We start from the raw sequence: 25,593 nt of genomic DNA on the forward strand, positions 1-25,593 counted from the left end.
TTTGGCCTAGCTCAGTGGCCCAAATGACTGGAATTAGGTGCAGGTGACACTTGTATATAAAAAAGTTAGAAGTACGGGCCCGCACAATTTCAGACTAATTTTCTTAACATCGGTTTGCTGCAGAATTCTTGAAGATATTCTCATTTCGAATATAATAAATTTCTATGAGATCAAAATGCTTCTGTCCACGAATGAGCCGGCCGAGCCCAGTTTTAGAACGAGCCCAGTTTTAGAAAGCATCACCTAAGACTTGTATCCCAAATATGGCAGAAATGGACAGTGCTTTTGATGCATTGTTTTCAAGGAATGGATTTGTAGTCAGAGGACTGTATTGTTAGCCAAACAACAGATTGTAACAACACTTAGAAAGTGTATTTTTGAGCAAACAAACACTTTTTAAATAAAGCAATGCCCATTGACTTCAACAAACTAAAAGTAGGGTAAAGTAGAATATCCGTAGTGTATGTTACAAGAGTCTATTGATTCTAGGATCCGTGCAAGATGGTCTGTAAAGAGGCTGCGATACTGTGCGCGTTCAGTGTTCCGTCCATGAAACACAGTCATATGCGCCGATGGTTCACTATCTCACACGCCATTTTTGCACTCCATGGAAGCTGGTGTTCTACTTGACGAAGCCAACAGGGAATGTCGACAGACAAACAGTGCATGTTTCGGTGGTTTATCTGGTCGTGGTTGGTAAAAAAAGACTTCACCCCTAAACAAAATACGTGATACATCTGGAGTATCCTGTCCGTGCCCAGGTACAGAAGCTAATACCATTCTCATAATCGTTTCCATGCATCTCTTAACAAAGAGAGGTGTAATACTGATTGAAACTATGGAGGAGGAGGAGGACACTCGTCTGACTCGTGCTACTTCCTCGTGCGATCACGCGGAAGCTAACGTGCGGATCAACTGCAACAGCAACAAAAACCTTAGCTTCCCCTTCCGCCGTCACTAGTCTCCTTCTGTTACGTTGTCTCTTGACACATACACGGCACAAGAATGAACTGCACCTACCTACGCTCTCCATACTGCACTAGAATGTTGGCTGTTTATGCATTGGTAAATCCCATCGTCCACTCACGACCTCTTGCTTGGACTGTCACACACTGACTGACTTGTAAGTCGCAATGCAGTCAAGGAACACACAAGTACACTGTAAACAAACGTAACAGCATCTTAACTAGTAGATACGCAGGTTGAATGGCACATTAAAGTGTCGGTGTGGAAACTATGAAAAATATTGTTTGTTGAAGTTTTGCGCAATGAACTACTGCTTCCATATAATTACACGTTAACTCAACACCACCTGCCAGATGGCCGCATTCGAAGAGCACCATTTTGTTAATGGCCTTCGCACTAAGTGGAAGACACGGAACCTTTTATAAACAACATGACTGGAACTGATGAATTTGGCTTCATTCCTGAAGGGAATTTTCAACCTCCACAACAGCTATTATCGGTCGGAACACAACTTACATGTAACCCGTGAGCGTGGGTTTCAGACACTCTCTGGCATAAACCTGTGGACTGAAGCCATGGGAGGAGTGCTTTTGGGCCACTACCTATTTACAGTCAAGCTGAATGCACCCCTGTATCGTATGTTTCTTTGCATTAATTTGCCTGACGCACTAGAAAACGTTCCACTTGGTGTTCGTCGAAGCTGTACTTTAAGCATGATGGTGCACCGCCACACTTTGGAATGAATGTGCGTAACTATTAAACTAAAACGTTTCCTGAAAATGGATTGGTCATGGAGGTCCAATGTCCTGACTTCCACGTTCCCCGGACATTAATCCACTAGATTTTAATTGTGGGGCCACTTAAAGCAGCAAGTTTATAGCACCCCGTCCATGGATGTACACGAGCTAGTAGCTCACGTGCATGGCGCTTCGGCAATGGTGGATTCAGTCTTGCCTAGGGTACATCAAAGTATGATCCAGCGAGTGGCGAAGTATTTGTAAATGCAAGATGGTCGCTTTGAATGTCTTCTCTACAATGAACGTTGCTCGTACGTGTTCGTACATGCTCTGTGATGATAAGCCCGCACATCAACATTACAGAATGGAATGATTGTGCGTAGCATAATGTGCAATCTAGTGTAGCCTACGTATTGCGTTGCTTGTATGTCGTTGGATACAGCCGATGTTTCTGTATCCACTATTATCTTCTGTTGGATTTATTTGTGTCATGGACGAAATAAAGTGGTCGATTACGTCTGTGAGAAGCTCATGTTATGTCTTAATGCTCAAATAAAGGTAACAGAAACAGAAGGAAATACACTAGATACAGCATTGTGGAGGTATAAACTGGACACAATTTCAGGCTTGAAAAATAATAAAAAAAGTTTAGCGTATTGTCTCGTCTCTACATTCTTGTTAATAATGTAGTTGTCATAATTCCCGTAAAGCCACACAATGGCGCTGTTTTTCATGTACGGATATGCTACCTAACCGGGAACCAACAATTCATAGATATCTACATATTTAATATCATTTCTTTTAATCACAACTATTTATCTTTTGATCTCCTCCAATATATTTAAATGGCGACCACATGGGAATCTGTGTGAGAACTTGTCCACAAGGCAGCATTTTTGACAAAAGTTTGTGTCGCATAATACAATAGAATTACGTCTCTCATCCGTTCTTGTAACATTATTGACAACTCTGTACCAGGAATCTTTATTTCCCTTGACAAGATGTTTGTGGTGAGAATTTTCCAGTCTGTCTTCCAATTCTTGTCAGGGTATTTCTGTTCAGCTTTGTTTCGCTTCATATTCTGCATTATCATTTCCACGATCAAACGGTTGTTTGCAGCTGACTGGTTTCTTCGCTTGACTCTGATGTAGCTGAGTTCGATGTAAAACTGCCTCAAATGTTTTAATTCAGGACCGATCTGTGCAACATTCATCGGTGAATCGAGGCTCTTTTGCTCAGTCGCGTTCAGCAGTGATGCAGTGACGCTGTCCGGGTAGTTTTCAAAGCACTGTAAATTTATCTTTAAATACAAGGCTATTTTTTGTGAATTTCTAGGAGACCTAGGCCTTCTCCACCGATCTTTAGAATTAGAGCACTGGACGCGAAGCAAGATATGTGTCCTTGCCGTATATAATTACATACTTCAGTCATTATCGATTTCACTATCCCTTTGGAGATTGGCAAGAATTGTACTAAATCAAGTACTATTGCCAGGATGGTGATATTAATCGGTTTAACCCTCCGCATAATGTTCAAGTCTCAGCATCTAATATTACGTAACATTACCTTCCAATTTGTGATATTCATTCTAAGTGGACATTTAAGGAAGATTATTCCAAGGCATTTGTGTTGCTCCTTGTTTTGTACACAGTCTAAATTCTCTAAATTCATGTGGGAGAAACCTCTTAAACTTAGCAAGCTACTTTTGGTCTCGTTGACCATTCCCCTGAGGCCCTAATGTATTGGTCCAGTGCAGCTTTCAATAAAATCTCCATATTCACAACCGACAACTCCCACAAACGCTTTAAACAAGCGATGATTGAATTCTTTTGCTCGAACAGAATTAGTGATTTTCACAACCAAGGTCATTAGATTATTCATCTTTACTCTCTTGGAACATAAACATTGTTGATGAATCAGGCAATGTATAGTGATAACCAGGACATCATGGTTATTCATTTTCTCTGGAAACGCCCTACTAAGCCACTGATTTCGCCAAACATAGCTGGAGGACTGTCTGTTGATACGGAAGTTAGTGATTCTCACAACAGATCTACCTCCTCCATGACCACTTCAACTGCAACGGAAATGTCTGGACGTGTTGTTGTGCCCCCCAGTTCGATGAGTTTTAACATCTCCTCACGAGCTTCCAGCAGTTTGTTTACTACCCTAATGAAAATTATCAGTAGTGCTGCGTGTGAGAAGTTAAGAGCATCTTGGTAAGGCAAAGAAAATGCGACACTGTCTTCGATATTCATTGTCAGCTGAGACTCCTAATTTCTGCTAATTCTTCAATTCGGCACGTTACACTGGCTCGAGAAACTGATTCGGACTGTTGCTGCATGTATTCCTTAATAAATTCACGTTCAATGTTAAAACATTCCATGAGTTATAGAACACGATCTTATAGCCCATATTTAATGTATTTGTGGAAGTGTAAACCGAGAGATTCATTGATGAAATAAGACGTCCTAATCCATTGCCTTAATATACTAAATATGAAACATAGTATTCTGTTAGGCCTTTAATTAAATAAGTATCAGATACAAGTAGTAATTACAGACTTAAATAGAGAGAAAAGTTAATGCTTAATTAAATGGAGATGAAATGAAGTACATGCCGTCCTACATCCAATGTAAACGTAACCACTCAGACCAACCCTCCATTTCCACTCCATTAATTGCAAGTTACCGTTTCACGTGGCGTGCCCTGCTTTCGGAACTTCGATCAGTAAATAGAATCGTCAAGGAACCAGTTAGGTATAAGAGAATAATGGAGAGATCAATAGAATTTCTAATATAAACGCTTTTCGTATTTCAAGTGGTTTCTTTTGGTTCCCGGCATTTCACTGAGCCGGCGTTTTACGTGTTTTGAATTTGTGATGTGTAGTTTTTTGTGTTCATTATGTTCTGTGATTTTGGTGGATTTTCGTTTCATTCATGTATCGTGTGATTTTGTGGAGACAGTAGAGGAAGATGGACTGGCACTTGTGGGTCATTTTACCTTCCGACCGCTAAACTTATATTTCTGAGTGGCTACACGTTAGTTGTGGACAAGGGCGTCACGAAATAAGTCCAAATGTTGCTCAAGGCGAACTAAGAGTAACATGAAAGAAAATTCGACGCAATTAGGAACGAAAGATCCGTGTGATCACAATGCAGTATTACTATAAAATATTCATATGTTCTTTGAGAATGTGGACTCCAGATGGAGAGCTTTTCCGTTGTCTAGTGAGTGACGCACTGAGAACACTAGAAGAGAAAGTGCTACTTGTACTATGCATCCGACAGTGGATCCCAGTAATACACAAGACCAATCACGAAGTTGCGGTAACGATTATGTGAGGTCACTGTTTCACCGAAATCTGATTATGAGCAACTGCTAAAATATAAACTTGAAACTAGAGGGTCTGTGAGTCGTGGCTCAAGCATAAATTGTTTTTATGCCTACTTTTGAAAGACATAAAGAGTGAAGTAAGGGACAGGCCGAACAAAGTTAAATCCAGAGTGAAAATATAACCAGGAAAATTGAAGATCTGACTACAACTTTAGACACTAAGTTTGAATCAGTAAGTAATCAGATTCGGAAAGATTTTAAGAAAGAACTGCCGACTAACTTTCTAAGGGTAGAGAACAGAATTCAAATCGTGGAAGCAGAACAAACCAATTTTGGTGAGGAGGCTGAGGCGGACGAGCACGTCGTACGGAGATATCTAGAAGCAGTACGGACCGTACAGACGAAAAAAGGTAGGGTGCTGATGACAGTCCAAAGTTCGCCAGTACAGGAACTGGAAACTAAATAAAAGTTTTTTAGACTAAACACAGAGCAACAAAAATTAATGTCCCAAAGGGAAGGTGCAACAGTTAAAGGAAAGCGTGCGAATAGAAACAGTAATCGGTCTCTGCCGAATATGGTGGCTGACTCTGATGAAGTTAAGTTTCTCGTAAAGTTTAGAGGGGGTCACTACGAGATCAACTGTCCTCATCGAGGGATCGCTCAGGACTTACATGGGCGTGACTAAAATAAAGGAAAGTTTAAGTCACAGCGGTGACAGTAATAGGAACGTTAGCGAAGACAAGTGTTACGGCCAGGATCAGTGCGACTCTGAACACGAGGATAAGTGGGACGGTGAACCAGAAGAATGCTGGAAGGCCCAGGGAAGAAATAATAAATGTAATTTTCGAGGATTTTTGCCACGACAAGAGATGCGTGGGTTGAACTACAAGCACTTTTGTCGGTAGGACAGTTTTACGTTCTTCGCAACTAACCCAATGGCATTCATCCCGGGGGTTGGTTCAAGTAGTTGGACTTTGTTACCAACTTCATGGCCCAGTGCTTTCCAAATTGAATTTAATTGCGGATATTTGGATAAGCGATCCAGAACTTAAAATGTGGTCTATCGCGCGGGATTGCACCGCGTATAGGTAGTTCTGCCAAGCATTTTTGTCCGCATACTGGCCGGAGGCCGGGCAAGATTGTGTAAAACACAGCATCATAATGATTCAGGGTGTTCGAGTCTAGAAAAGTTATTCGAAGACGTAGTACAAAAGAAGCAGCTTCTGTACAATCCATATAGTGCAGCAGAATAACTTAGCATTTTCAGAGTGTTACAAAAAGGCACGGCCAAACTTTCAGGACACATTCCTCACACACAAATAAAGAAAAGATGTTATGTGGACATGTGTCCGAAAACGCTTAATTTACATGTTAGAGCTCATTTTAGTTTCGTCAGTATGTACTGTACTTCCTCGATTCACCGCCAGTTGGCCCAATTGAAGGAAGGTAACGTTGACTTCGGTGCTTATGTTGACACGGGATTCATTGCTCTACAGTACTAGCATCAAGCACACCAGTAAGTAGCATCAACAGGTTAGTGTTCATCACGAACGTGGTTTTGCAGTCAGTGCAATGTTTACAAATGCGGAGTATACAGATGCCCATTTGATGTATGGATTATCTCGGGGCAATAGCCATGGCGCGGTACGTTTGTATCGAGACAGATTTCCAGAACGAAGGTGTCCCGACAGGAAGACGTTCGAAGCAATTGATCGGCGTCTTAGGGAGCACGGAACATTCCAGCCTATGACTCGCGACTGGGGAAGACCTAGAAGGACGAGGACACCTGTAATGGACGAGGCAATTCTTCGTTCAGTTGACGATAACCCTAATGTCAGCGTCAGAGAAGTTGCTGCTGTACAAGGTAACGTTGACCACGTCACTGTATGGAGAGTGCTACGGGAGAACCGATTGTTTCCGTACCATGTACAGCGTGTGCAGGCACTATCAGCAGCTGATTGGCCTCCACGGGTACACTTCTGCGAATGGTTCATCCAACAATGTGTCAATCCTCATTTCAGTGCAAATGTTCTCTTCACGGATGAGGCTTCATTCCAACGTGACCAAATTGTAAATTTTCACAATCCACATGTGTGGGCTGACGAGAATCCGTACGCAATTGAGCAATCACGTCATCAACACAGATTTTCTATGAACGTTTGGGCAGGCATTGTTGGTGATGTCTCGATTGGGCCCCATGTTCTTCCACCTACGCTCAATGGAGCACTTTATCATGATTTCATACGAGATACTCTACCTGTGCTGCTAGAACATGTGCCTTTACAAGTACGATACAACATGTGCTTCATGCACGATGGAGCTCCTGCACATTTCAGTCGAAGTGTTCGTACGCTTCTCAACAACAGATTCGGTGACCGATGGATTGGTAGAGGAGGACCAATTCCATGGCCTCCACGCTCTCCTGACCTCAACCCTCTTGACTTTCATTTATGGGGTCATTTGAAGGCTCTTGTCTACGCATCCCCGGTACCAAATGTAGAGACTCTTCGTGCTCGTATTGTGGACGGCTGTGATACAATATGCCATTCTCCAGGGCTGCATCAGCGCATCAGGGATTCCATGCGACGGAGTGTGGATGCATGTATCCTCGCTAACGGAGGACATTTTGAACATTTCCTGTAACAAAGTGTTTGAAGTCACGCTGGTACGTTCTGTTGCTGTGTGTTTCCATTCCATGATTAATGTGATTTGAAGAGAAGTAATAAAATTAGCTCTAACATGGAAAGTAAGCGTTTCCAGACATATCCACATTACGTATTTTCTTTCTTTGTGTGTGAGGAATGTTTCCTGAAAGTTTGGCCGTACCTTTCAGTAACACCCTGTATATCACAAAGTTGCTTGTGTACCTTAGACATATCATCCAAGCGGGAAGATGCATGAAGGATGATGAAACTTTCAAAACCTGATCACAGGAACTGGAATATGATGCGGGGGATAAAAGGATACGAAATTACTAGCGCGGCCAGAATTATTGTACTATGAACCCCCGCGTAACCGGAGCTGTACTAGAGGTAAGCACAACAGGCGTGAAGGAGCATGTGATTGTAACGGGTCTGATTGGTGTTAACAACGCTATTATTATTATGGGTGGAATCAGAATAATACCAGTCGTTATGGGCCGAGAAGGGGTCTTCCACGGGAAAGATTAAATAGAGAAAATTGGAACAGACAGGGAAGAGGTCCTCTGCGGGATCGATCACATGGAAAAAGTTGGAGTAAGTCAAATTACCGCAGTGGTAGCCAACATTGGATTTAGGTGGAAAACAATGGCAGAAATATGGTCCCGGCTAGTGGGGAAATACGCTCTGCAAACCCGTGGAGCAATCTGCCAGAGAACCGATCTTACCAACAGCTATGTCAGTCATCAAATAGGAGATCGTGTCGCAGTTGAGGAACTTGAAGCTCAACCGGAGTTGAATATTTTGAGGGATGGTTTTGTGAAATCCTCCAAACAATTTTAGACTTGGGACGATGAGAAACGTCGATTACCGTAAAGGGTAGAGTTGAGAAGGTAAGTTTTGAAGAGCGCACGCAGGGGAGTGATACGGATGTAAGTCGTTTGAAAATTTTCCTTGAGAGAAAACTAAGATATGAGCATGATAAACTCAATAGTTCTGGAAAGAGCCATGGTGTTTTGCTGTCTGAGCATAAAAGAAATGAGGTCGTCGTTGATATGTTGCGAGGATGTGTGTCTGATTCCGAATGTGGCTCAGAGCCAGAGCGAAAAGGATTTGCCTGGGGTTCTTCTGAAACATATGATAGACTTTTCGGATTTGGGTTGGGAGATTAAGGATCTTTAACATGAGTTTAGGGTGCAGGAACACAGTAAATTTTTTTGTAAAACCTTACGTCATCCCTCTAGCGTATAAAGTGAGAGTAGAGAAAGAGATCCAGAATTGTTGAGAGACGGAATCACTGAGCGACGAGTAAGTCCATACAACAGCCCTCTCTTGGTGATCCTAAAAAGAGACGACGGTGTGAGACTAGTTCTGCACTCTAGACAAATTAATATTAATGCTCCCACAGGCCGACTGTCGGGAAAGCTTACGAGATCTACTGCAAAAATGTCATGTAGTATAAGTGCTCACTTCCACTGATCTTCGTGTTAGCCACTGGGAAATTGTATTACATCCAAAAAGTCGCTTGTATACGATATTTCTGTGTTTTAGTTCATGTTACCAATTCAAGAGACTTCCATGTGCCCTTAATGTGTCCCCTGCCGCGTTTATTTGGGGCAGTGGATACGGTGCCACAGATAATTTAAAAAGTAGACTTACAATGTATGTAGACGATATTCTAAACGCAGAGAAGTCGTGGACAGATCATAACGAGGTATTAAACCAGTTATTAAATACTTTTGAGCAGATAGGTATGATAGTGAAGCTCAAAAGTATACCGCAAGTCTCTAGAGGAACGGAAGATTCCAAACGATTGGAAAAGAGCACAGGTAGTCCCAGTCTCCAAGATGGGTCGTCGAGCAGATGCGCAAAACTATAGACCTATAGCTCTGACGTCGATCTGTTGTAGAATTTTAGAACACGTTTTTTGCTCGAGTATCATGTTTTTGGAAACCCTGAATCTACTCTGTAGGAATCAACGTGGATTCCGGAAACAGCGATGGTGTGAGACCCAACTCGCTTTATTTGTTCATGAGACCCAGAAAATATTAGATACAGGCTCCCAGGTAGATGCTATTTTCCTTGACTTCCGGAAGGCGCCTTCGATACAGTTCCGCACTGTCGCCTGATAAACAAAGTAAGAGCCTACGGAATATCAGACCAACAGTGTGGCTGGATTGAAGAGTTTTTAACAAACAGAACACAGCATGTTGTTATCAATGGAGAGACGTCTACAGACGTTAAAGTAACCTCTGGCGTGCCACAGAGGAGTGTTATGGGACCATTGCTTTTCACAATATATATAGATGACCTAGTGGATAGTGTCGGAAGTTCCATGAGGCTTTTCGCGGATGATGCTGTAGTATAGGGAGAAGTTGCAGCATTAGAAAATTGTACCGAAATGCAGGAAGATCTGTAGCGCATAGGCACTCGGTGCTGGGATTGGCAACTGACCCTTAACATAGGCAAATGTAATGTATTGCGAATACATAGAAAGAAGGATCCTTTATTGTATGATTATATGATAGCGGAACAAACACTGGTAGCAGTTACTTCTGTAAAATATCTGGGAGTATGTGTGCGGAACGATTTGAAGTGGAATGATCACACAAAATTGATTGTTGGTAAGGCGGGTACCAGGTTGAGTTTCATTGGGAGAGTCCTTAGAAAATGTAGTCCATCAACAAAGGAGGTGGCTTACAAAACACTCGTTCGACCTATACTTGAGTATTGCTCATCAGTGTGGGATCCGTACCAGATTGGGTTGACGGAGGAGATAGAGAAGATCCAAAGAAGAGCGGTGCGTTTCGTCACAGGGCTATTTGGTAACCGTGATAGCGTTACGGAGATGTTTAACAAACTCAAGTGGCAGACTCTGCAAGAGAGGCGCTCTGCATCGCGGTGTAGCTTGCGTTTCTGGATGAGGTATCGAATATATTGCTTCCCCCTACTTATACCTCCCGAGGAGATCACGAATGTAAAATTAGAGAGATTCGAGCGAGCGCGGAGGCTTTCAGACAGTCGTTCTTCCCGCGAACCGTACGCGACAGGAACAGAAAAGGGAGGTAATGACAGTGGCAAGTAAAGTGCCCTCCGCCACACACTGTTGAGTGGCTTGCGGAGTATAAATGTATATGTAGATGTAGCTTTGTCGACGTAGCATAAAGTACGTGGGCCATATTATTTCGACAAATGGGATTCATCCAGATCCAGACAAGATTCGAACAGTGAAAAAATATCCTCTTCTCAAAAACAAGTGGCAACTTGGGGCATATCTTGGCTTTGTGAATTTTTATAAACACGTTATCAGTTATAAAATTTTGTCTCCATCTTGATTGTTTTGTATAACTGGAAAAACGAGGTTTGGAATCGGGATGCACAGGCATAGAGAGAATTTGATGAAATTAAAAAAGTATGTGAACGCAGCAGTTTTGGCGCACTTTGATTTGAATAAGAAATTTGTTTGCTAACTGATAGTTCAGGATCGGGTATTAGGGCCACTCTCTTTCAAGAATACGAAAGAGGAGATCCTCTGTCTCGGAGGAACATTGCGTTTGTAAGTTGCTTTCTGTCTGTGTTCGAAAGGAATTACTCGGTAACCGTATTATGTTCAAATGTGTGTGAATTCCTGAGGGACGAAACTGCTTAGGTCATCGGTCCCTATACTTACACACTACTCAAACTAACTTATGCTAAGAACAACACGCACACCCATGCCGAAGGACGACTCGAAGCTCCGGCAGGAGCGGCCATGCAGTCAGTGACATGACGCCTCAAACCGCGTGGCCACTCCGAGCGGCTAACCAAATTAGAGGCGTTCGCCAGTGTGTGGGCCTTCTCAAAACTTCGGAGAACTACTAAAGAGTATACCAGTCACGTTACTATTCTGTTCTTGGTGTCTGCATAAATGACACACTTTAATTGCAATAACACCGATTTACTACCGAACATATTCCTGGAACCAAAAATGTGATGTCTGATGTTTTGTCCCAAATTCCAGCCAGTCTGACTCACAGTTCATAAGGAAATCAGAGGAAGTAAGATTTTATCTTGCAATACCTGTACAGGGTGGTCCATTGATCGTGACCGAACCAAATCTGTCATGAAATAAGCGTCAAACGAAAAAACTACAAAAGAACGAAACTTCTCTAGCTTGAAGGGGGATACCAGATGGCGCTATGGTTGGCCCGTTAGATGGCGCTGCCATAGGTCAAACGGGTATCAACTGCGTTTTTTTAAAATAGGAACCCCATTTTTTATTACATATTCGTGTAGTACGTAAAGACATATGACTTTTAGTTGGACCACTTTTTTCGCTTTGTGATAGATGACTCTGTAATTGTCACAAACGTATGGCTCAAAATTTTAAACAAACAGTTGGTAACAGGTAAATTTTTTAAATTAAAATACACAACGTAGGTACGTTTGAACATTCTATTTCGGTTCTTCCAATGTGATACATGTACCTTTGCGAACTTATCATTTCTGAGAACGCATGCTGTTACTGCGTGATTACCTATAAATACCACATTAATTCAATAAATGCTGAAAATGATGTCCGTCAACCTCAATGCATTTGGCAATACGTGTAACAACATTCCTCTCAACAGCGAGTAGTTCGCCTTGCGTAATGATCGCACACGCATTGACAATGCGCTGACGCATATTGTCAGGCGTTATCGGTGGATCACGATAGCAAATATCCTTCAACTTTCTCCACAGAAAGAAATCCGGGGACGTCAGATACGGCGAACGTCCGGGATATGATACGGTGCTTCGACGACCAATCCACCTATCATGAAATATGCTATTCAATACCGCTTCAGCCGCACGTGAGCTATGTGCCGGACATCCATCATGTTGGCAGTACATCGCCATTCTGTCATGCAGTGAAACATCTTGCAGTAACGTCGGTAGAACATTACGCAGGAAATCAGCATAAATTGCATCATTTAAATTGCCATCGATAAAATGGGGGCCAATTATCCTTCCTCCCATAATGCCGCACCATACATTAATCCACCAAGATCGCTGATGTTCCACTTGTCGCAGCCATCGTGGATTTTCCGTTGCCCAATAGTGCATATTATGCCGGTTTACGTTACCGCTGTTGGTGAATGACGCTTCGTCGCTGAATAGACCGCCTGAAAAAAATCTGTCGTCGTCCCGTAACTTCTCTGGTGTCCAGCGGCAGAACTGTACACGACGTTGAAAGTCGTCGCCATGCAATTCCTGGTGCGTAGAAATATGGTACGGGTGCAATCGATATTGATGTAGCATTCTCAACTCCGACGTTTATGACATTCCCGATTCTCGCGCAATTTGTCTGCTACTGTTGTGCGGATTAGCCGCAACAGCAGCTAAAACACCTACTTGGGCATCATCATTTGTTGCAGGTCGTGGTTGACGTTTCACATGTGGCTGAACACTTCCTGTTTCCTTAAATAACTTAACTATCCGGTGAACGGTCCGTACACTTGGATGATGTCGTCCAGGATACCGAGCAGCATACATGGCACACGCCGGTTGTGCATTTTGGTCACAATAGCCATACATCAACACAATATCGACCTTTTCGGCAATTGGTAAACGGCCCATTTTAACACGGGTAATGTATCACGAAGGAAATACCGCCCGCACTGGAGGAATGTTACGTGATACCACGTACTTATACGTTTGCGACTATTACAGCACCATCTATCACAAAGAGAAAAAAGTGGTACAACTAAAACATTCATACTTCTTTACGTACTACACGAATATGTGATAAAAATGGGTGTTCCTATTTAAAAAAAAAAAAACGCAGTTGATATCCGTTTGACCTATAGCAGCGCCATCTAGTGGGCCAACTATAGCGGCACCTGGTTTCCCCCTTCAAGCTAAACGAGTTTCATTCTTGGTAGTTTTTTCGTTTGATGCTTATTTCGTGAGACATTTGGCCTAGTCACTATCAGTGGACCATCCTGTATACGTAACATTTGAAAACTATGTGACCACCTCATTGAAACGTATAGCACAAGAGAAAAGTAAGGATCCTATATTAATGGTGGCAAAGGATGCAATATTTCTGGTTTTGCAGCCATCATATTCAGCTGCTAGAAGCTCTTCTTAGAGCAGTTGTGAAGGCAGCAGTTGGAAGATGGCGTAATTAAGTGTGAGGTACCGATGACAGATACGGGTACGGGTATCGTGAGAAAGACGCCTAAATTTTGGTCCTTCTCCGTGATTGGCTGCTGCGTTCGGAAGTTTCGCGACAAAACGATAATATTCTGTTATTAATATTAGATAAACTAAACAGCGTATTTACCTGCATTTCACATTAAAACATCTCTTAATAGCCTACTATCGTTTCATTATTTCACAAGTATTAATAACCAGTAGAATAATAAGAAACTACTAAACGAAAAGGCAGACGAAGCACCTCAGTGATCTTCGGATAGCTCGTCACTTGGACGGCGGGCGAAGTGGTTCGGCTATAATATCGGAGTTGGTTCGGTGGCCTCGGAGAAAAGACATGTTGCGTGCGGCGGTCAGTGTCAGTTAAGACTTTATTAACAATTTTTGGTTATGAGGACATGTAAATGAGAACAATTTGATTGTAATTACGCAGATACGCTGTTCATTTTTTTGGTTTTATGAAAGTGTGAAGCAAACAGTCCTGTCGGAGAAACGTCCGCAACTGAGCATATAGCAGAGGTCCAAAATACCGCTTAAGCTGTAAAGTTCTTTTTATTTAGAACACCACCAGTTTCGGGTGCTTATATGCCCATTATCAGATGGCATAACTTTGTGCGATGACCCCGAACGCCGCGATAGACGAGAACAGGACTCGTAGTCACGAAGTAGCTTGGGGTCCCAGCACACAGCTATAACATCTGATGATGGGCATATAAGAGCCCGAAACTACTCGTGTTTTAAATAAAAAGAACCTTACAACTGAAGTGGTATTTTCAGCTTCTGCGCAAGTGTGAAGATTGGAAATTACTTGCAACTCCTAAAATGGAATATAATTGTACAGTTTCTCTTATTCTGCTAATAAAAAGCGAGTAGAATCCCATATGAACAAACTAATTGGAAATTTAAGAACGTAGGCTTCCGCGGCCGATGTAATAGTGATTAAAAGCCTACAGGATAAGCGATGAAAATAACATCAAAGAAGAATTAAAGGAGCTACAACACTCGTTTCGCGCCAACGGCTATGATGATAACATCATAAGAAAGGTAGCTAAAACCAAAGGGAGCAGAACACGGGAAGAAGGCAAAGAAGGGAAGCTTCCACTGGTACACTTACCATATGTAAAAGGTGTCAGTGAACAGCTAGGCAACGTCCTCCGCCGACGAGGTTTCAAATCGATCTTTCGTAGTAGTCACAGGATCCACGAAGTGATTGGTTCCACCAAGGATGTAGTCTACAATCTTAACACTGCAGGTGTTTACGAACTACGGTGTGAGTATGGAGCTGCCTACATAAGAGAAACAGGGAGACCTGTCAGCTTACGATTAGCAGAACAGGAACGCTATGTACGATTATAACAACATAATAAATCGGCGATAGCGGAACACCACCGTGACTGTGGACAACCTAACAGGATCCAGGAAGCCAGAGTACTGGCGAAAGAATCGTGGATGCGAGAACGCAAAATACGGGAGGCGATCGAAATTATTAAGCAGCCTGATAACATCAACAGAGAAGATGGCTACAAACTTCCTGCGTCCTGGCTGCCTGCCATGCCAGTCAACGGGCCGCGAGCGGTCGCGGGGCAGAAATTACACGGGACGCGGATGTATCTGCACGAACAGCTGTAGAGCAACTGTCAATCCGCTTCCGCGCACACCAGGAGGAAAACTTGCCGACCAGAAGCCGAACGCTGATTGGCGGACAGCTACCAATCGTTGACGACATGGACATCCACGAACAGCCTCTTTCCTTCCATCTTCCATTACGTCATGATTAGCCAATCATATTAGAGGGCCAATCAAAAGTTTTACAACAGTGATGTCAGACATCGATAGTCTGTAATAAATAGAAGGACCTATCCCCATGCAAAACGAATCGTGCCCTGAGGAAAGCCGTTGCAGTTCAGCCGAAACGTCGGTTTTAGTTTATTGTTGTTATTAGTTTTTAGCAATAACGCGGCATAATACCCAGAAGAATTTTAATCAGTAATGGAAATTTAATTATTTATAAAATATCAATATCTCGCTAAGCATTTGTTACAGCCTCCAGACGAAGGATTCACGATATACGTCCTGTTTTCTGCGCAAGCGACCATAACTACAGAAGACTGCAAATTGGTTAACATTAATTAGAACGTATGCATTCCACTCAAAGTTGTGGAAGCAAATAGGTACCTCGCGTGTACTGTAATCTTCGCACAAATACTATCAGTGACACGTCATCTATGGTGACACAGAGGAGGTATGAAGGGGAGAAATTATTGAGGGAAAGTATTTATCATACGCATGTAAATATCATCCTGTTTCTTCTCCTCTTTTTTTTCAACTTGCCGTAAAGAGAAATGGCATGACGGGGAAAATATGGCCCTACGTCAGTAGTCTTTAGTTGCGAATAATATCCTACTTAAATGAAGAGACCGAGGTGATTCTAGCTGGCCTTTAGAGAGTACTGAGAAGTTGATAAAGTAACATATTTGGTATACTCACTTTAGTTGTGGTCACTTTGTTGCAAGTACAAGTTCTAACAAATTGAGGGAGGCATGCTATTTTAATAACATGCTGAAGTGAATTCGCCAAGTGTAAAACTTACAAAAAGCAAAGTCACCTGCAGTGTCGTAGGTTCCACCCACCTACCGGATTATTTTAACAAGATTGCGAGACACAGCTGTGACAGAGTTACTAGGACCTTTTCGTTTTCCTCAATCTTAATGCCCATAGAATCTTCGCCCAAATTAGCTACTTTAGTGGCATTATGGAAAGCTTAAAAAAACGGTGGCAGTCGCATTCGAGTAGCATTTCTTACGAGGAGTCGGGTCAGTTAAATGTTTCGTCTCTGACAGTCGGCTTCAGTGCAGTTCACATCGTGATTATACACATTCTACATGTAGTTTCATATTAATGGTTACAGTCTCAATCCACTCCGTAATCAAAAAATGGTTCAAATGGCTCAGAGCACTATGGGACTTAACATCTGAGGTAATCAGTCCCCTAGAACTTAGAACTACTAAAACCTAACTAACCTAAGGACATCACACACATCCATGCCCAAGGCAGGATTCGAACCTGCGACCGTAGTGGTCGCGCGGTTCCAGACTGAAGCGCTTAGAACCGCTCGGCCATACTGGCCGGCACTCCGTAATCCACACCTGTATTGTCACTTTATTCCAACCACTGCTTGTCATACGAAATGTGATACAGGTTGCATGATTTTCACATCCAAATTGTCTCTACCTCTACTGCATTAGCATGATGAGTTCTCAATTTTATTACAAGGGGCATTCGTCTTACTAGATGTTCGATGTGAGCATGCTAGTACGTTCTGCCCAATGTGGAAGTGACTATCTCGCCCGCTTTTTATAATACTCTCCATTCTGCTGCTTGTCTCAGAGTTTTCAGGGCTGTATTTGTTGTAACTGATCAGAGAAATCGGCCCTCCTTTGGTGAACGAACAGTCTCCTTTTTTCCGGTTAGAAGGCTCTTGGTTCTTCAACGTCAAGTGTAGCGGAAGCATCATCGATTCATTTGGAAGTTCATTCAAGATGTCCTGAAATGATCGAAGGCGCACATAGCATGTTCTGTGTTTCCTGTTGGTCAGGAGGCGGAAGATGAAGCCACTCTTCGTTACTCAGTACTACCCCTCGTCGAAACCGTAAGATGAAAGAATTAGGGGAACTTTGCAGGCTGTACTGTTTCAGGAAACACAGAACATGGGGTGTGCGCATTCGATCATTTCAGGACATTTTGAATGAACTTCCAAATGAATCGATGATGCTTCCGCTACACTTGGCGTTGAAGAACCAAGAGCCTCCTAACCGGGAAATAGGAGATTGTTCGTTCACCAAAGGAGGGCCGATTTCTCTGATCAGTTATAACAGATACAGCCTAGAAAACTCTGAGACAAGCAGCAGAATGAAGAGTATTATAAAAAGAGGTTGAGATAGTCACTTTCCACAGGGGACAGAACGTACTAGAATGCTCACGTCGAACATCTAGTAAGACGAATGCCCCGTGTAATACATTTTTCAGTATTTCCAGTAGACTCTGCAGAAAATGGAGAATTCATCATCCTAATGCAGTAGAGGTAGAGACGATTTGGATGCGAAAGTCACGCAGCCTGTATCACATATCATATGTCAAAAAGTGATTGGAATAAAGAGACAATACAGGTGAGGATTAAGGAGTGGATTGAGACTGTAACCATTAATATGTAAATACATGAAGAATGTATATAATCACGATGTGATCTGTTTGATGATGTGTTATTTATATCTAACTCATATGGGTGATGATGGTAGAGTAAGCAATGATAAGTAAGAAGATTTTGCTTGTTTATTCTATTTTTGGTGGTTTTGTTTTTTTTCTGAGTAGTTTACATCTATACGTTAATGAGTATTTCTAAGTTTCAGGAATGACTCCAAGAGATTATGTGGCAATATGTTGTGTTACACCAAGTGAAAGTTAAAATTGTGAGAGAAAGGGATAAAAACTTTGGGAAATATCAGGTGGAATTTTATGAAGTCAAGAAGTTCTGATAAAAACAAAGATAAAAGTAGTGTATGCTGTGGGACAAAGAGACGCAACAAAAAGTAATACGGTGAAAGTTCTATCAGTGTTAAATTCAGTCAATTTACAGTGAGGATTTATAATTGTAATCAAGTGAAAATGTTTTGTTCCACGATTTATTAACAGGAGATTTCCTTCTACTTAGGATCTGTGCCCAGTGGTAGTAGGATAAGTGACTAACCTCGGAAAATTGTTGCATCATTAGCTGCATGATCATGAACGGTATAATAGAAAATGTGTACAGATAATGATGGCTTTAATGGATACTTGCTCAGTCTTACGAGTAGTTACAGCATATTACAGGCTCGTAGACGATTATGGGATTGCAGGTAGATAATGTGGAGAATAAAAATGTAAGGCATGAATAATGAAATGAGTGAATAGTGTGAATTTTCTTCCAGAGTTGACCATCTGTGATATTAAGAGTGACATGTGTAACTTTATCGTGTGTATACAGGGTGGTCCATCTGAAGTTTCGGATGAGATTATCTCGAAAACTATACATCGGGTAAAAATAATTGATAAGACAAGTTCGTAAGCTTAAAGGGGGACATCAAATGATGCTACTACACGTGACCCTCAGGCCCCGCCTCCTTCGGTGGGGCTGGTGGACACTTTTAAATCTTAAATGGAAACCCCCATTTTTTATTGCAGGTCCGAATTCTCCATAAAAAGTAATGAAGTTCTGTTTGAAACATTTTTTAAACCATTGACAGATGGCGCTGAAATCGAGAAAAATTAAATTTGGTGAGGAGTTCCGATTTATTTAGAATGATCCGAAAAGGACGCACCAAATCGATACAAAATGTGCACCAATTCTTTCATTACGCCAAATTAAGCTATTTTTTTACAAAATGTGTCCTACCCGCCAAAGTTTCTGATGGAGGGACGCGGAATGGTATTAAAATCTCGTTCGGTAACTCTTGACAATTTCGTTACTCACCCGACTGTGGCGATACCGTGGCCAAACTGCTAACTATGGCTCAGTATATAGGTCGGTGCAATGCTATCAGACGTCACCTCACTTTCAGATGTTGAACTGTAAACATCAACTGACGAAAGTAAATTATTCATTAGCGAAACATGGCTCACTATCCTCCTACAGAGATTGTTGATATGATGTTAATTTTAGGTGAATGCCATAAAAATTATGCTGTAGCTGCGCAGTTGTATGCGGACCGCTTCCCAAACAGACGAAATCCAAGCGAAAACATTATTCGAAACAGCACTAAACGAGCTCTAAATGGATACATGCACTGTCCATCTCGTCATCGCGAATGCAATGGAAATGACGCTCGTACCCTCACCGTTCTCGACTGTGTTCAACTGGATCCCGAAATGAGTAGTCGTGCTATTCAGAGACAAACTGGAATACTGAAATCAACTGTTTTGAGGATTTTGAAGGCACATAAATATCATGCGTATCATATCACACTGACACAGGCATTATCGCTGAAAGATATGCAAATACGAGAGCATTTCTGCCAGTGGGCCTTGGAAATGATAAGTGGTGACAATGATTTATTTAGATACGTTATGTTCACCGATGAAGCCACATTCAAAAACAATAGCGAATTAAGTCGTCATGATTGTCATTATTGATCCCCTGTCAATCCACGCTGGGACAGACCCGTTGATAATCAACACAAATGGTCGTTAATGGTCTGGTGTGGAGTTTTAAACGGTTACTTGATAGGATCAAATTTTTTTGACCGAAATGTTGTTAGGGAATCTTATTTACAAATTCTCCGCGATGATTTGTTGGAGCTAATGGAAGATGTTGATTTAGAAAGTAGGCAACGAATGTGGTTACAACAGGACGGAGCAGCTCCCCATAATGCTAAAAATGGGCAGAACGTTTTAAATTTACGCTAGCCTGGTCGGTGGGTAGGACGCGGCGGACTAATTCAGTGGCCTCCATGTTCACCAGACCAAAAATTTCCTGATTTTTTTCTTTTGGGGTTATTTAAAAAAATATTGTTTATGATAGGCAGCCCACAGCGCGAAAAGATATGGAGCAACCCATTCGAAGAGCGTGTACAGCCATACCACAGGATGTGCTGCTCAAAACTGTGGACAACTTTCGCAGACGATTGACCTTATGCACTAAATCCAATGGGGATAATTTTGAACAATTTCTTCGTGCCTAATTTCATTATTTAAACACCCTAAATTGAGGGAGGCAAAGGGACTCACACTAATGAAGCACCCCATGGGAACATCATTCTACTATGTCCATGTCGTTGTTCCTGGGTAACGCTAAAAGTAGGATACAGTACATTTTGTACAAAAATAGCTTAATTTGGCTTAACGAAAGAATTGGTGCACATTTTTTACCGATTTGATGCTTCTTTCTAGGATAATTATAAATAAATCAGAGTTCCTCTCCAATTTTACATTTTCTCGATTTCAGCGCCATCTTTCAATGGTTTAAAAATGTTTCTGCCAAAACTTTATTACTTTTATTATGGAGAATCTGAATCTGCAATAAAAATGTGGGTTTCCATTTAAGATTTAAGAGTTGTCTCCTGCCACACCCAAGGGGGTGGGGGCTGGAGGTCACATGTAGTATCATTTGATGTCCTCCTTTGAGCATACGAACTTGTCTTGCCCACTGTTTTTACACGATGTATAGTTTTCTGGATAATCTCATCCGAAACATCAGATGGACTACCCTGTATATTTGTTTGTCCTTCTACAAAATCAGTATTGTTAGTGCATAGATATACATACTTTTTTAAAAAAAAGCATAATTAATCAGCTCATATAATTGTTTATATCCAATAAAATCAACAAGAAGATTCTCTGTATAATTGTTTACATTTTTCTGAAAAATTTGTAACAATCCCGAGCGTCAAGTTACCCTATAGTAATTATACACTGGTAGAAGAGCCCATCCCCCTTGTCTAAGCTATACAGGAAAACACAGTCTTTAAGAAAGGTTATCTTTTGTTTATCTATGTGTACTTTGGAAAGTTAATTTGTTTTTTAGTAATGAAAACGAGGAAGTGGGAGACCTGGGCCAGTTTGTCCTCCCTGACTGTGCGGTGGTCGCACAATGAGGTCACATGAGACGTGTGTCCAGTTTTGGTGTCCTCCTGAGGTTTAACAGACGACACAGGGCGTATCCCTTCCCATGATGACGTCACGCAATCTGCGTATGCCTGGGCAGTAGGCTTTCTTTCAGCCGAAGACGGCCTACCTTGCGGAACCGCCGAAATGATGACACTTTGAGCCGCCTCCTGTCATCTGCAACTGGACAGTTCCAGACAGATGTTCATCCAAACATTATCGCTCTTCGTTCGGTTGCAGCGCACGTGCCGAAGTATTCATCTTTGCTGCGCGACAACATAGCTGCCAGAAGCCAACTTTCAGAAGAAGGCTGTCATTCCAATGAGAGGCATGGTAATGTAAAATAGTACAGCAGTGAGCTGTTTTGCTCACAAGAAGAAGGCCTGTACAAACCATGATAGCACCTGTCATGTTATAAAAAGAGGCAGTACCTGTATAATGCCACAATTAGAGAAGGGTGTGAATACTGCACTCCATCGCTGAATGAGCTCAAAAAATCAGTTGGAAGTCGAGGAGAAGACAATTCCTTGATGAATGTCACAAAAACTTTGGCACAGGAACACATGGAAAACACATTGTCATTTATGTCTGTCTACATGCAGTCCAGATCGACATATTACAATGTTTCTGTCCGATACTGTCATTTGCAATTTGGTAGACGAGGCGCGCTGGGCACTTAGATGTCCTGGCAAGAGCACGGGTGACGGAGGTGAAGTCATTCCATACACAAGGGTCGTTCTCACTGACGTTCTCGTCAAGACTTTGCCTACTCAGTTGCTCCACAACACGCCCCACTCCTGTGTGTGAGTGAACAGTACAGGTGAAATATAAATGTAGTGTGTTACGTAGATTCAGTGTGAAAATGCGTGTATTTTCAGTGTGAACATGCGTGTATTTTCTGGCAAAGGTTGATAAAGTGATTTTTCGCCGTGTATAGAGCAATATTTTACCTGTGTTCTAATTTCAACCATGGGCTAAGGTACCAATCTTAAAACATGTTGTTCCTTTGAATATTTGATTTGGAAATTGCCATGTCAAAATGTATAGAATTGCAAAGTGGCTAAAAGATATCTGGACAAAAATTACCGGCAAACACCCTTACATGTACGTAGTCTATGTATTATCATTATAAATGTAACCTTGATCAGTACCACAGTTGTCAATGTTTACAATCTAGAGGACACATCATAATCATTCTGTTGTGGATAAGATTAACTTGTGTTCTCGAACTTAAACAGAATTAAACACTTAAAACTCACCAGCTAAATTAAATTCATGTTACTGATTTGCTATTAAGTATTTTGTACATGTTTTTGACTTTTGTTGGGAAAGCAGAGGTTTCCACTTAATATGCAGCAAAATTGCCACTATCAACAGAATGGTCTTTTCTTGTACATACATTCTAGTTTTATGCGCAGTAGTGATTACGAAAGTATTTTCAAAAATTTCTGAGCATTTTCCAGTACGATTTATAATTAAGTTACATTCCATGACTTGTATATATTAGTGATTTATATTTACTGTGAGTCATTTGTATCTTTTTACTGGCTTCGTGTACTTATACTTTTATTCTCATGTTTATTTTTCGCTTTTGTGTTGGTATGTGTAATAAAGCTGAAATTAAAGGACAGATAAATGAAGAGCAAAGTTAATCCTTAAAGCAACGCAGACTGAAAGAAGTATATGCCGTCCTCCATCCATTGTAAACCAAACCACTCAATCCATTACTCCACTTCCACACTATAAATCACACGTGATAGTTTCACCTTTTTCTACATAATACACGGCGAATTATGGATGGATGGTGACAGGCGGATTCCATATCTCTTGGTTTCCGAAAAGTATTTGACATGGTACTCCTCTGCAGACTTTTAACGAAGGAAGAGCATATGGAATAGGTTCCCAGATATGTGAGTGGCTTGATTACTTCGCATGTAACAGAAGCCAGTGCATTGCCATCGACGGAGTGTGTTCATCAGAGACAGGTCATCGTGAGAAGTGCCCCAGGGAAATGTGATACGAACACTATTATTTTCTATGTACATAAATGATCTAGCGGACAGGGTGGGCAGCAATCAGCGGTTGCATGCTGATGATGCTATGGTTTATGTGAAGCTGTCGACGTTGAGTGATTATAAGGATACAGGAAGTGTTAGAAATTTTTTTTATTTTGTGTCATGAATGGCAGCTGGCTCTAAATGTAAGAAAAGGTAATTTAATGCAGATGAGTAGGAAAAACCAACACCTTATGTTCGAACACGAAATTAGTAGCGTCTGCTTGCCGTTTAAATATCTGCGCGAACGTTGCAAAGGGATATGAAATGGAACGAGCTCATGAGAGTTGTGATAGGGAAAGGGAATGGTCGGCTTCGGTTTATTGGGGGTGTTTTGGACAGTGTGGTTCATCTTTAAAGTAGACCGCATGTAGGATGCTGATGCCATCTGTTCTTGAGTACGCTAGAATGTTGGGTTCGGCACCAAGTCGGATAAAGGAATACGCATTGAAGCAGTTCAGAGGCGGGCTGTTAGATTTATTACTGGCAGGTTCGAACAGCACGGAAGTATTACAAAGATGCTTCGGGAACTCAAATGGGGATCTGCGAAGGGAGGACGACGTTCTTTTCGATTAACAAAACTGAGAAAATTTAGAGAACCGCCATTTGAAGCTGAATGCAGCAAGATTCCACTACCGCCAACATACATTTCAGGTAAGGACCACGAAGTTAAGATACAAGAAATTAGGGCTCATCCGAAGTCTTACAGACATTCGTTTTTCCCTCGTTCTGTTTGCGAGTGGAACGGGAAAGGAAATTACTAGTAGTGTGCCGGCCTAAATGGCCGAGCGGTTCTAGGCGCTTCAGTCTGGAAACGCGTGACCGCTACGGTCGCAGATTCGAATCCTGCCTCGGGCATGGATATGTGTGATGTCCTTAGGTTAGTTAGATTTAAGTAATTCTAAGTTCTAGGGGACAGATGACCTCAGATGTTAAGTCCCATAGTGCTCAGAGCCATTTGAACCATTTGAACTAGTGGTGGTACAGGGTACCCTCCGCCAAGCACCGTGTGGTGACTTGCGGAGTATGTATGTACAAGTAGATTTAGATATAAGAAAGACATGATTCTCAGTAAATTCACAGTGCCGTCGAGTGAGGTAATAGTATGCTATCTAGGACATGGATGATGTTAAAGCTATCATAGAAAGTAGCTCATTTCGAAAATCTTACGTCTCTGTTCTATATTTACCAAACATGCGGAAAGAGTCGAACAAAGAGCAGGCAAATAAACTGTTGAAAGCAGATAGCTAGGACCTCATGAAAACGGTGATTGGACTTGGAAAAAAAGCGTCGTAAAGCACAATGAAAAATTCGATGAACTGTGGATGAAGCCCAACCAACGGGCATTACATGCATTGATCAAAAATTATAGTTAATAGAGAATGGCTAGCTTCTAGCTGAAATCTAGATCTGCCAATAAAATTTAAAAACGACTACTAATAGCTGAAATCTATTATTTACAGGTCAATATAACAGTCGCTGTGTGCAACAGCCTTCTGAGTGGAAGGTAACCTGACAATTAAAAATTTTACAGAAGAACTTTTTAACGAGTGCTTCAAAAAGCATTCCTATTTTGAATCGTATAGTAGGCTATATCATTGTTTGACAGTTGATCACACTTTCGTGTATCACTTCGGTTTCCATATACATTCCGATTGTTGCTTCAGAGTGAATTTGTCGTATATCTTCACTGGTGTCTAACCACGGAGAACTTCACTATTTTGCGGTGTGTACTAATTGTGAAAATATCTTATCATAACAGAGTAAGTTACGCAGGATCTGCGAGACCTATTCATACGATTCTAGAACGCAATTTTACACTGAGTTAATCAACAACTCTCAGTCTTCTTTATAGCATTCAACAGTGAACCCGAGAAGTTCCGATGCCCTCGTCCTGCCAAATCTGTGCAAAACCTTGTTGTCGTTCGTGACAATGTGGTTGTTAGTCCAGTGAAGTCGATTTCTCGTTTTCCTCAAGATTTGGGCATAGGAGCAGAATTCTTCCGTATGATCTCCATTACCACTATTGCAGAAATCAGTTAACGCAGT

Source organism: Schistocerca piceifrons, chromosome X (assembly GCF_021461385.2).
Source record: "Schistocerca piceifrons isolate TAMUIC-IGC-003096 chromosome X, iqSchPice1.1, whole genome shotgun sequence".
Taxonomy (NCBI): domain Eukaryota; kingdom Metazoa; phylum Arthropoda; class Insecta; order Orthoptera; family Acrididae; genus Schistocerca; species Schistocerca piceifrons.